Below are 14,073 nucleotides of genomic sequence, written 5' to 3' on the forward strand. Positions count from 1 at the left end.
CTCCCACCTTAATTGGTGCAAGACCAGAGAGACCGAACCTAGCCGGCTAGCTCATCGTACTACGAGTGCCTCTAGATGTTCATGTTTTGTAAACAAAATGAAATGTCATCAAATGCTAATCTAGTTATAGAAGTACGGTAGTAAATAAAGAAACAAAGAGAGAAAATACAAAAGAAAAGAACGTAAACTTCAAACATGCATGGAAAGAAGAAAATAAAATGAAACAAAGTAACTAAATAACAGGCAACAAATTAAAAGAAAAGAAAGAATAAATAAAAGAACAAAAGAGAAAAAAATAAGAAAGAGAGAGAAAAAGGGGGGAAGGGGGGGCATCTGCGATCCTGCTCTACACATGACCGAGGCACCGAGCCCACAGAAACGCAAACTCTAGCTTGCCTTCGGCCTTCTACTTTACTAGAGTGCGTGGCTTGCGGTTGGCTGCTTTGAATAAAGATGGCCATTTGTGGCGACTGCAAGAAACGACATGACCATCTCTCGGCTGCAATGCAAGAAACGACATGACGATGTTAAGATTCTGCAGAGCCACCTTTAGTAACTTGTAGTCAGCTTACCGCCTCCAGCTGAAATAAAAACAGCCACCATGCTGCTGATGCGTAAGCTAGACAAGGCCTGTTGCATTTATATATCTACGTAACTACTATTCGTAACTACTACTTGCTGACATGTACTTACTACATGTCTAGGACAACGTTGTTCGATTGCTACCGTATGTGGCTAGGACAACGTTGACATGCCTAAACAAAGCGAGGGCTTGGATACGCATGACCAAGACCATTATTGCATGTTGCTTGCTATATGAGTTAACTAGAAACACGAAAGTCATATAAAAAAGAGACAAAATGTTTCATTTTGCTCAGCGTGTTTGACGATGGGCAAGCTGTCCAGCAACAAGCAACGCTTAAACAAGCAACGCTTTGCCGAGCGCCGTTGACTTAGACACTTGGCAAAGGTGGCCGCTGTGCCGAGTGCCACTGGCAAGACACTCAGCAAACAGGCGACCTTTGCCGAGTGCCTTGCATGTGGCACTCGACAAATCTGTGATTTTTGCCGAGTGCAATGACCTTTGCACTCGGCAAAGCATGTTCCTAGGTAGTCCCTTTGCCGAGTGTCATGGCCATTGCACTCGGCAAAGTGACCGAAAACAACTTTTTTATTTGTTTTTACATCCCATCGAAACAAACAGAATATATATATATATATATATATATATATATATTTGTTATATATATATATATATATATATATATATATATATAACAAACATCACCAACATCACATATATATCATCAACAGCATATATATATCACCAACACCACATATATATCACAAACGTCACATATATATCACAAACGTCACATGTCTCACAATATAACACAAATAAGTTCACAAGTAATCCAAGTGCTCCATCATCTACAACCACAATTACAAATAGAAGTACCATTAATAACCACAAGTATCATCATCAAGATGGCCAATGAGACTGATTTGGTGAAGGATTCGCTGAAGCATGAGGATCGTTCGATGCCGCCGATTGATTCTGCACAAAAGAGAAGAGATTGCATGTGTGAGACAAGATAAATATATACCATACATGAATAAAACTTTCATACTCCACTAGGTTTGACCGTAAGCATGAACATAAAAACTAACATTTATACTCACAGGAGTAGAATATTGAGGAGGTGGAGGTGGAGCGAATAGCGAAGGTGGCGGAACTACACCCGTAGCGGCGCCAAGACTTTGCACGTACTGAAGAATGTCTGCCATCCTCCGCTGCTCGGCCTCCCACTCGGCCTCCACCCTCTCCATCTTCGCCTACATCTGCTCCCGTATCCTCCTCTCTTGTTCCAGCTGGGCCTACAATATATATTCACCCCAATGTTACAATAATGCAAAGAAAATGTATGAAAAAACCAATGAACAATGAATAAACCAGGAATAATCTCGAGTGCCTCCACCCGGTGGTGTGAAGTGTCCTGCCGAGTTCGTATGGCCGGGCTCGTGTTCATGCTTCTTGCTCGAATCTAGGAGAGACTAGGAGTAGCGGCCGAGTCGAGCAAGCAATAATGCAAAGGAATAGGACGCACCCCTTCGGGCAAGCATGTAGCTGCTCATACGGCATCTTAAGTGCACGAATGAGTTTCTGTGACTCGTGCATGCTCTTTGACAGAAGGTGACCCTCCGGAAGCAGGCTGCCAATAACTGTCAACATACCATCGAAGGCGTCATGACTCAGGCTATACTAGGACTTTAACGCCATTATGCGTCCAATGGCATCCAGTTGAGAAACCTTTGTCTGGCCGTGAAGGGGTTTCTGTGCCGTAGCAAACATGTCATAGAACACCTTTGCGGTTGCCTCTGGCTCCTCCGTACGTCCTTCAGCGAACTGTGCCTTGTGATAGTCATTTAACAAGTCTGCTACCCCGGCATCAACATCATAATCCTCGACACGTGGTCTCACCACCTCCTCTCTCATACGATCGGCTTCACCATGGTAAACCCACCAGGTATAGTCTGTCGTAAATTCATTCTTCCAAAGATGTTCCTCCATGACCTTCTTCGTTTGTCTTTTCCTGTTTGCACATTTGTTGCAGGGACAACAAATTTTACTCGCTTCTTTAGCAGCCACGCCAAATGCCTGTTCCAAGAAAGCATCGGTCTTGTCGATCCATTCATTGGTGACCTGACCCTGACTTGCGCGGCCTGTGTACATACACTCACGGTCCTCCATCCTCTAACATATATAGCGGCGAGTAATATAAACATCAATTGCATCTACACGACGTTCCTACTATCTAATAGGTGAGGATAGGTCCTAATCCCACCCGTGGATCCGTAGATGAGGTTTGTTACCATGTTGTACTCCTATCCGAGAGAATTTCGGCAACACCTCTCCGCTATTCTTCAAATACACGTCGTGCCAGGGAGAGTGTGTATCCGGAGAACAACAGGGAGATGATGCCGAAACTCTATCTCGGATCGGAGCAGACCATGGAAACTAACCCCACCTACGCATCCGTGGGCTGTCCAAAAAACGTGGACAATTCGAAACAGATAAAGTTTTAGATATGGAAATATCTGTATATTTCCAACCGTATCTCTTTCGAACGAGAGACGCATAACTGGGTTACGTGATCTACTACCATGATACGGAAAGAGGGGTTATACCTAGGGTGGCGGTGGAGTCAGGCTAGCGGGGCCGTGGCGGGTCAGTGCAGTGGCGAGGCGACGCAGTGCAGGCAGACCCGCAGCGGCGAGGAAGGCGATCGGCGTCGCCGAGGTACTCCGGCTCCGCTCCGACGGGCTCTTCTCTGCAAAAAAAGAAACATAAAACTATCAATACAAAATTTCGGCAGCACCTCCCCTGCACGGTGAGGTTTCCAAAACCTGCAAGAAAACCAACGGCACGATGACCGACATGCACATATATATGAACGGCACGATGGCCGACATGCACAAGATTATATCCAACCACATATATATAACAATGTCACAGCCACTACTACGACTCCTACGACTACCACCACTGCTACTCTACCACTACTACTACCGCAACTACTAGTAATACTACGACGACGATGACGGTAGGGCATACCTTGTGGGCGGCGTAGGGTAGCGGTGGTGAAGGGGCCAGGGCGCCGGTGGACAAGGCGACGGATGGGGAAGCGCCGGGGACGTGGCAATGGCGGCCAGGACGCCCCCTCCTCCTCCTCCTCCTCCTTCTTCCTCCTTCCTCCTTCCTCCTCCTCCTACTTCTCTTCCTCCTTCTTCCTCCTTCTTCCTCCTCTCCTTCTCTCCTCCTCCTCCTCCTCCTCCTCCTCCTCTCTTTCTCCTCCTCCAGAGACACGGCGCGAGGGGCGACGCGGGCGTGGGCGGGGGCGGCGTGGCCACGGGCGGGGGGTGGCGGCGCTGGTGAGGGCGGCACGGGCACGCGCGGGTGGGGGCGGCGGCAGCGGTGGCGCGGGCGTGCCTGCGTGTGTGTGTGCGGTGTGTGTGGGCTGGCTGGGCCGGTGGGTTAAATCCCCCCATTGCCAAGTGCCCCCGATCTGGCACTCGGAAAAGTATTTTTTTATTTTTTAAAATTCTTTGCCGAGTGCCACCCGGACTGGCACTCGACAAAGAGGGGGTTTTTTTTAAAAAAATCTCTTTGCCGAGTGTCTTCTCCTGACACTCGGCAAAGCGCTGATTTGCGAGTGTCATTTTTTGACACTCGGCAAACCAATTTTTTTTTCACTTTTGACCTCCAAACTTTTTCTGCGGTCCTCATACAATACCTGGTACTCCCTGTTCCAATGTGGCACATTTCTCGGACTTTTTCTATATTTCTTTCATTTAATTGAATTTTCTTGGACAATTCAAATTATAACGGTTAGTCATTCGAATAATGAAAAATGAATGGAAAAATAATATTCATGTTATTTAGTATAATGTGAGGCCGTATCCAGGAACATACCACCAATTTCGAACATCTTGTTCACGAAACATGACCACAAACTTGCGGTCGAGTTGTTTTTAAATTCTATAAAAAGCAAACGAAGACCGAAAATCTTGAAACTCGTCGAGATGTCATGATATCATATGTGGAGGCTGTGATAAAAAATTGAGAAGGTTTCGCGTTAGTTGTCATGTACGATGCTTACAAACCGAAGAATGTCCGAAGAAGTTGGGAACTTGCAGCTTCGTGGTCATTCGTGCTCACGTTTGATGTGCCCTACTCCGTCGTAACAAGCTCCGCAGCTACGTATTGGCCTTATGGTTTGCGAGGCCGAAGTGATATATATATATATACTTTCTCGGTTCTTTTTTACAATATCATATTATCTTTAGTCTACGTTAAACATTACTACCTTTGACAAGTGTTTGCCTATATGGCCGATTAAACGGCCGCTAAATGATAAACGATAGTAAACTATTTTATTTAAGGGTAAATGGAAATTAACCAGTTGAGAAAACGTTGATAAATGGTAAATGGGCTAAATGGCTGTTTAAATGGCCGTTTGACGAACACCGGGTAAATCTAGTTGAATTTTGCATGTATAAATTTGTATACTTAAGTTTATTATATTCATAAATATGTACACTTAATTTGTTACTTGCATAAACATGTATATTTGATTCTTGTAACATGCATATATATATATATATGCATATTAAAATAATTGATTTTTTACTTGCATAAGTATGTATAAATGCTAGAATAATTGATTTTACATTAAAATATGCATATTTTGCTAATATTGTGTAAAACTATTAAGACTGTATTAATCCATTTAAACACCATTTAAACGCTAAACAAAGGGTGATCGGTTGTTTACCGTTTAGGATAACACTGCCTTTGATTATCAATTTTTAAATTTTCATATAGTTTCAAAACATAAGAATTATTTATTATGAAAGTATTTTTATAGTGAATCTAAAAAACAAAATTTGTTGTCATGAACCTATATAATTAAATTTGTTGAAATTGATGATAAAAATAGAAATATTTGACTTTGGGCAAAGTTAAAACGACATATAAATAAAAACGGAGGGAGTATTTCATACTTCCTTGGTTGTCGTTCAATCTATGTATGTTTGTTTTTCAACGCTGATTGCTGCTTAATGTCCATGGTAATAATTATTGTAACTAACTATGATGAGGTCCCATGCATGCATGCTTCTTATTATTGATGTCAATGAATCAGACACTACGTATACTTTACTCCTTTCCCTTTTTATAAGTTTGACTAAATTTATACAAAATACAAATAACATTTGTGTCTCTAAATAAATTTATCAAGAAAATAGATTCAACGATTTATGTAATAATTATACTAATTATGTATCATAAATATTAATTTTTTTTATATATTTGGTCAAACGTTTGTCTTTTCGGGAGGTGAGAACGATAGTAAAAAAAAAAGACGGAGGAGTACGTGCTATAACAAGACATTAAAATTAATTATTACGTGCAGGAGTACTTCTCAAAGTGGGGAGAGAGCGGCACGGTTGATTTGAAGCATGAGCTGGAGCAGGTCATCCTACTGATCACTAGCCGATGCTTGTTGGGGAGTGAGGTACGTGAGAATCTCTTGGACGACGTTGCCACACTCTTCCATGACCTGTGCAACGGGATGCATCCGGTGAGCGTCATCTTCCCCTACCTCCCGATCCCCGCGCACCGGCGCCGCGACCGGGCGCGCCAACGGTTGAGGGAGATGTTCGGCACCATCATCAGGGCCCGGAAGGCCTCTGGACGGTCCGAGGAAGACATGCTGCAGTGCTTGATCGACTACAGGTACAAGAAGGACGGGCGCCCCACCACGGAGGGCGAGATCGCCGGGCTGCTCACGACGATGCTCTTCGGCGCGCAGGAGATCAGCTCCATCACGACCACCTCCAGTTCCGGCGTTACCTGGCGGCCGCCGTGGAGGAGCAGAAGGAGATCATGAAGCGTCACAGAGACGGCAGGATCGACCATGACGTCTTGGCGGAGATGGACGTCCTGTACCGGTGCATCAAGGAGGCCCGGCTGCAGCCGCCGACACCCATCGTGTTCCGATGGTCGCACGCGGACCTCGCGGTGACGACGAGGGAAGGCGAGGAGCTTATCGTCCCCAAGGGCCAGATAGTGGCGGCGTCCGCGGCCGTCGCGAACAGGCTTCCCCACGTCTACAAGGACCCGGACGCGTACGACCCGGACCGGTTCGCGCCTGGAAGGAGCGAGGACAAGGCGGCCGGTGCCCTGTCGTACATCTCCTTCGGTGGCGGCAAGCACCGGTGCATCGGCGATGCCTTCGCCTACCTGGAGATCAAGACGGTGTGGGCGCACCTGCTAAGGAACTTCGAGCTGGAGCTGGTGTCCCCGTTCCCGGAGAACGAGTGGAACTCCGTGGTCGTCGGCGTCAAGCACTGCTACAGGATGGCCTTATTGTTCCGAGCGATAACGGCCTTTAGTTCTAGTTACCGTGCTGGGACAACGATCTCGGGATTAAAGGTGGAACCTTCAATCCCGGGTAATCGAGCCGGGACTAAAGAGGGACCTTTAGTCCCGGTTGGTGTTACCAACAGGAACTAAAGGTCCTCCAGCCGAGCAAACGTGGCCGCACCCTTTAGTCCCGGTTGGTAACCTCAACCGGGACTAAAGGTTTTTTTTTTTAATTTGTTTTCAGTTGAGTTACACATATTTGTTTAATATAAAATATGTTTTTATGTACGTATTCTACGCTGCTAATATAAATACACGCACGCATATAATTATATCTAATTCTCATCTCGAGCATTATTATATTCGAATAAAGTATGAAACTATATATATTATAGATATATATGTATATATACAACACTTTCATAATCTTGTTCTCGAAAATAACGATATCAATAAACATTTAATTTACATCATTTATTCCTTAGGATCAAAGTAGAACTCGCCGTTGGGATTTAGCATTTTTTCTAGAAGAAATCCTGCTATTGACTCTTGAACTGCTTTTAGATGGTCTTTTTGCATGACCCTTTGTTTCAACCATTCAGTCTTGCATTTGAAATAAAAGGAAAAGTATTAATATATATATATATATTCATTTAAAAATAAATAAAAAATTAATATATACGTACTCTGAGGACATCTTGAGGAGTTCTTCTTATGTGTGCAGTGATAAATTCACAAACGTAGTATCCACACAAGTTATTACCTGGTTGCTGCCGCAAACACCACTGTACGAGAAGAAGATTATTCTCATCATCTCACACATAAATTGAAGTACGATATAGTAATTAAACACGTGGAGAAATATATATAGTACAACTTACTGGTATTTCAACTATATTAAGTGGTGCCTTGCAATCCTTGCGGTGTTGCCGAATAAACTCTTTCCAAACCCTGTGCGACCAATAATGTACGATCGTTAATAAATTATGGTAAAGTCTATTCAATAATAGTTGTGCGCGAGAGATCGAAATTACCCTTGGATAATATCTATCATATCTTGGTATAGTGCCCGCTCTTTTCTCGACGAGTCCAAGATTACTAACCGACTTGAGTTTAACTCAATGACAATGAGTATCCAGTGAAACCTGCATTGGTTTATACACACACGTACATGCATATAAGTTGTATTGATATTACATAAAATGTGTAGACTACATTATTATTAACACTTACTCAAAGTTGTACGGGAAAAGTATTGTTGTCTTGTCGTGCTGCTTCACGAAGAACCTCATGATATTCTTCTGTGCTTCAGATACCCACTGCTCCTTGACAATAATATCGGTTTTGAATACGATATAAGGATCCATGAAGCCAACACTGGTGTCTTGTATTCTTTGGAGCTCTGACATCTGGAATCTGTATATAAATATAAGTTACATGTGAGGATAATTATATACACGTACGCATGGAAGTGAGTTTATTAAATTAAAGTAAGAATCGCTTAAAAACAAAAGGAGCTAATGATTGATTTGTCCAGAGCGTCCATGTGGTATAGTTGATGCAATTCTTCGAAACTAATATGTAAGATGTCATCGCCACGGAAGTAATGATGGTCTCTAAATCTGACAAAGATCCACTCCTCACCCCTGCCACACGCCTGCATGTACCACTTGTTGAGCAAGTACATTTGCGTACCCAATTCATTCGGAGTCGCAGGGTTGTACAGACTTTTGCCAAATTTATAAGTCTTCCAGGTATCAACTTCCAGGTTCTGGATTGGAGCTTTTCCCGTCAATTGATCCAAGGTTAAACCAGTTAGTTCAAAAAAGGCATTAAGGTCTTGAACCGACACTTCTCCAGAGTTGTTTAGTCGATAGACTTCTATGTTGGAACCATATTCATTAGCAACAACAAGATTTTGCATTGGTTGCTTCTATTGTCCGAGCTGTGGGACATCCTTCCCTGATGCTCTTTTCCTTTTCTTATGCGCATCATGTGACTTCACGAGGGAGCGGTCATAGTCTGATAGTGGCGGAGGCTTACGAACTTCAAGCATCTTTTTCTTGTGAGCTTCGACCTTCTGCCTCAGCAGATCTCGTGGTATGTAAAAGTACGGCTTCTCCTTAAGCTTCGCTTGTCTCTGCTTTTGGATATCTATAAAAAAATCTTTCACTTTTTTGTCTTCTTCAGCTGCTATTTGCTCATCAGTCTTTTCAGGAAGTATTTCTTGAGAAATAACTCTTTTTTTGGGGTCTTCTTTGCCGCCGGGACCTTAGATGTCTCTGTAGTGCGTCACTGTGGAGGTGGTGGGGGCGGTGTTGGAGTCCGGCGTGGAGGCGTTGGAGATCGTTGTGGAGGCGGTGGGGCTGGTGTAGGAGTTGGAGATCGTTGTGGAGGCGATGGGGCTGGTGTAGGAGTTGGAGATCGCCGTGGGGATGAAGTCGTCTCGCCCCCCGCGACGCATTGATGAGATGGGGAATGAATGATTGGGCTAGGCTGGGGGGAGACCCTGCTACAAAAACAAGTTGTGAGTCAATTATTTTTAAAGCCAATATAAAATTAATGGAAAATAATATTTCATTCACTTTCATTCGTACCTAGGGTGAGGTAGGGGAAGCGGTGGCGCCCTAGGAATGATGATGAAGCATTTGCGCCATTGAATAAATGTCTTCTCTGCTTCTCCTAGTGTCTTCTCCCCATCACCGCCTTCAATGTCAAGAGGAACATTGCTGTAACCTTTGAGCACTCTATCGACCGAGACGCTAGCATATCTAGGTTGAATAACTGACCCATGGATTCTTGGTGTCTTCGTTCGGTCTATTGGAGATACAACCCCGACAGCCACCATGATTGATGCATTATTACCATCTAGAATGTGCAGCTCACATGTTGTTAGAGGCTCGGTAATGTCATCAACAGGGAAACGCAACCCAGCGTCATCTTGAATAACTGGCAGCTCCGTGGAAGCACAACTACTTTTCATCTGACCAATGGGGCTAATGGTGACTCCCGGCGTTGATTGCGATTGCATTTGACTCATTGCTAGCTGCACTTGCCTCTTGATCTCCTCCTGCATTCTTGCCTCAAGAGATTTTTCTCGTTCACGTGATTCAAGCAATACTTGTCGTGACTCATTAACAAATTGCTCCAATACACGGATTCGGTCTGCCTCCTCATCCTTCTTTCTCTGGCGGCTTCTGTAGGTATCCTTGTCTACTGGGAATGCTTGTAGCCACGGAACCGTCCCATAGCCTCTTGTTCGACCACCGTGTTCGGGATTCTCTAGGGCATATGTCAATTCATCCTTCTCTCTGTTGGGCTTGAAAACACCACTATCAGCTTCTTCCCTAGCACGAGCTAGTCTCTGTGTTGCTCTCTCAATTTTTTGGCCAAAAATTAGCTTGCCAGTGTCTGGGTCTAGGCTTCCCCCATGAGCGTCGAGGCCAGTTCTTCTCTATTGTTTCAGGTATGATTCCCTTGGCAGTAATCTCTGCTTCTAGGTTCTGCCACTTGGGAATAGCACTCCTATAACCACCTGATCCTATGCGATGATGGTATTGCTTCTGTCGGGCATTCTGCTGATTCCTCATCGCACGTTCCTCACTCTCTTGAGATGTCTTGTATTGTACGAACTCATCCCAATGTGACTCCAACTTGACAAACGCCTTAGCATTGAAATCCGGTGTTTCATTCTTTAAGATAAACTTTTTATACAATGTCTTCTTCCAACTCTGGAACAATGTTGGCATCTTCTTCATTGTCCAATCCCTCACTAGCTCCTTCAAAGCATCATCTGCTTGTAATGTGAAATGCTGAGTGATATCTCTCCAAGCTAGGTTCTTGTCACGATCAGATACAAAACTAACATTAGGAGAGGATATCTTCTGCTTCCATTCACGAGCACTAACTGGGATCCTATCCCTTACAATGAACCCATATTGATTGACATATGTCTGAGCATGTGGTCCCAATGGTTTGCCGATGTCGGTGTCGAATTCTGATATTATGAAACGGCCCTCTAATGGCTTTTTTGGCCCTCGGACTTTCCTACTCTTGCCGGTGGTTGATGTAGATCCAGAGACCGGCTACATGAGTTGAAACATAATGATTAACAACAAATATACGTACGCATGCATCTATAAGAGATGATAGATAATCGAATATACCTCACCAGTATTTTCTTGCGCGACAATTTGTTGATCTTCAACCACCGAGATATTCAGGATATCCTCATAATCAACAGAGTACTGACTCGTGTCATCTACATCCGCATTGGTGCTGGCATTGATAATATCCGCCATTATGTCATCATTCAAGTTATCATCCGGAGCAGCCATTTGTATCTTCAAGATAACACATAGATAGAATTACTATGGCACATAACATAAGTACATGTGATAACACATATAGAATTACTAAATCCAATTAAATATAATAACACATAATACTTCATAAGGATAAACAATAATAAGGTATAGGCTTTGGAATCGAATCAAAAACACTTTCGATCCAAAAACATGGAAATAAGTACATGTATATATACACATAGAATGATACAATTTTCTCTCTCTCTCTCTCAACACATAGAAATAAGTGCATATGTATATATCTCTAGATATGCATGCGATAACACATAGAATGTCTCTCTAGATACAATTTTCTCTCTCTTTCAATACATGGAAATAATTAAGTACATGTATATATACACATAGAAATAATTAAGTACATATATATGTATACATATAGAATCTCTCTCTAGATACATGTGATATAGATAGAATTACTAATAAAATATCCAAGTGATATATATATAGAATTACTAAAATAAAATATGCATGTGATATAGAGATAGAATTACTAATAAAATATGCATGTGTCAATTACTAAAACAAAATTAAATCTAACATATATAGAGAGAGATAGAATATAATTACTAAATCCAATTAAATAAAATAACACACATATATCTAGATAGAATTAATTACTAAATCTAATTAAACCTAACATATATACATAAATAGAATTACTAAATCAAAATTAAATCTAACACATATATAGAGAGATAGAATAATAATTACTAAATATATCAAAAACTATAATAAAAAACTATCTAAAAAACTATCTAAATAAAGTACTAATTAAATTCTAATACATTTAAATCTAATTAACATATATAAAAAACTATCTAAAAACTAACTAAAAACTAAGAATAAACTACTAATTAAATTTTAATACATTTTAATCTAACATATATATCAAAAACTATCTAAAAAATATGTCCGAGCTAGCTAGCAGGCTAGGGGTGGATGGCGGGCGTGCTGGCCGGCCACAGGGCCGAGCTGAGCACCTCGCGCGAGGACGACGTATGGCGGAGACGAGCTCGACGGCCGTCGGGCGGGGCTCGACGATGAGGCCAGGCGGGGGTAGATGACGACGGCGGCGCGGCAGAGACGAGATCGACATGTAGATCGAAAAATAGAAGATGAACAGAGGAACCGTTCTATATATATAGGCCGGGACCCTTTAGTCCCGGCTGGTAACACCAACCGGGATTAAAGGTCACCAACCGGGACTAAAGGTCCAACCCTTTAGTCCCGGTTGGTGTTACCAGCCGGGACTAAAGGTATTTTTGGGCGGGCAATTCCGCCCACCCTTTAGTCCCGGTTCCTGGCCTGGGCCAGGACTAAAGGCCTGAAAATTTTGGCAGCCCGCCAGAGTAATTGGAAAGGCCAGGGATTTTGATTTTGTTCTCCTTGTTTAATACTAGGTTAATCAATTAATTCTATAGCAACTTCAATACTTTGCAATATTTATTTTAAAAAATACTATTGATTAACTAATTATTTATTGTAAATAGGAAAATTTTGTAACCTAAAGTTTTTAATTTCTTTTATGAATATAGAATATAAATGTTACTAATACTAAGTATTTTGTTAATGCAAAAATATATTTGTAACTTAAAATTAATAAAATTAATATTATTCGATAGGAAATTTATTATCACATTATTGTAACATCAATGTTTCAATTTTTTCTCGATTTTTTGACCAAAATGACAGAAAATTTTTGTTGAACCTATAAAAATAAAGAAAATATAGTATTTTTGTTCTACAACTTTTTTAAATGAAAAAATGGCCTATATAAGGATTGTAGATCTTGATGAGTTGAACAAACTTAATATTCAAAACTTTTCAATTTGAGACAATCTAGGGTTCCGAAAACTAGTTTGTAGGCGTTGAAATTTGAAAATCACAAATTTGAACCATCTAAACTTTCTCAAATGGAAAGTTGATGAAAACAACAATTGTATATCTTGATGAGCTGAACAAACTTGGTATTAAAAACTTTTCAATTTGAGACAATCTAGGGTTCCGAAAACTAGTTTGTAGGCGTCAAAATTTAAAAATCACAAATTTGAACCGTCCAAACTATCTCAAGTGGAATGTTGACCAAAACAACAATTGTAGATCTTGATGAGTTTAACAAACTTGGTATTCAAAACATTTCAATTTGAAGTCATTTAGAGTCCATAATACTAGACTCAAAGTGTTATTTTTTCATTTGACCAAATTTGACTTGGTCAAACTTGCTCAAATGAGACACTAAATGACCTCAGATGAAAAATCTCTGAATACCAAGTTTGATCATCTTAGCAAGATATACAATTGTTACATAGCTCATTTTCCCATTTGAAAAAGTTTTATCAAACACTAGACACAAATTCTTGAATCTTATATAGACTTTCTAAAACCATGTCACACACTTGTGAAATTTGAACTACATTTTGTTCAAACTTTCTCAAATGAAAAAATGGCCTATATAAGGATTGTAGATCTTGATGAGCTGAACAAACTTGGTATTCAAAACTTGTCAATTTGAGACAATCTAGGGTTCCGAAAAATAGTTTGTAGGCGTAGAAATTTAAAATTCACAAATTTGAACTGTCCAAACTTTCTCAAATGGAAAGTTGACCAAAACAACAATTATAGATCTTGATGAGTTTAACAAACTTGGTATTCAAAACGTTTCAATTGGAAGTCATTTAGAGTTCATAATACTAGAGTCAAAGTGTTGTTTTTTCATTTGACCAAATTTGACTTGGTCAAACTTGCTCAAATGAGACAGTAAATGATCTCAGATGAAAA

General features: G+C 41.3%; 1 pseudogene; it reads left to right on the plus strand.

The window, feature by feature from the left end:
• The first annotated feature begins 3,678 nt into the window (after positions 1-3,678).
• LOC136480253 (obtusifoliol 14-alpha demethylase-like) lies at positions 3,679-7,078 on the plus strand (annotated as a pseudogene).
• The last annotated feature ends 6,995 nt before the right edge of the window (positions 7,079-14,073 follow it).

Source organism: Miscanthus floridulus, chromosome 9 (genome assembly GCF_019320115.1).
Source record: "Miscanthus floridulus cultivar M001 chromosome 9, ASM1932011v1, whole genome shotgun sequence".
NCBI classification, from domain to species: Eukaryota; Viridiplantae; Streptophyta; class Magnoliopsida; order Poales; family Poaceae; genus Miscanthus; species Miscanthus floridulus.